The following is a 576-nucleotide window of genomic DNA, read 5'->3' on the forward strand; positions in this document are numbered from 1 at the left end:
TGCAACAAATAAAAATTCTTCAGCTTCTGCCAGTAATCATGCTCTTTACGAGCTCGGAAGAAGGCCAGAGGGGCTGGGCTGGGATCAGGGCCAGAAGGGACATGCAGTCTCCAGGGAAAGTAATATTTTTGTGCCTTTTAAAACTAATACTACTTAAATACTTGCTTAACATTTATTTAGAAAAAGGAGGAAGGGCAGAGAAGTAAGACTTCTGGGGGCAGCTGGCAACCTCTTCTATTGTATTCTGGGCTCTCTAGCTCTGGCAAGAGGGTTGCATATACTTAACTATTCACAAAATGAAAGACAGGAATCAGCTGGACCCAGTTTCACTAAAAGCAGTGTAAGGGCCATTTACTCACGAGCGCCGCCTAGGGGTTTCAAACAGTGACAAGTGACTTTAACCACGTCTGTACTCTGAGAGTTCTGGTAAAGGCAATTTTCTCCAAAACACTGTTTTCCACCACGGCTAGTGCTCACCGATACCTTAGCCTCCCTTGTACAATGGCGACATGGAGGGCTCACCTGCTTGCCCGGTCCTTAATCCAGCGCTCCTGGGAAGGACAGTCCCTAACACAG

Source organism: Ursus arctos, unplaced genomic scaffold, assembly GCF_023065955.2.
Source record: "Ursus arctos isolate Adak ecotype North America unplaced genomic scaffold, UrsArc2.0 scaffold_26, whole genome shotgun sequence".
Classification (NCBI taxonomy): domain Eukaryota; kingdom Metazoa; phylum Chordata; class Mammalia; order Carnivora; family Ursidae; genus Ursus; species Ursus arctos.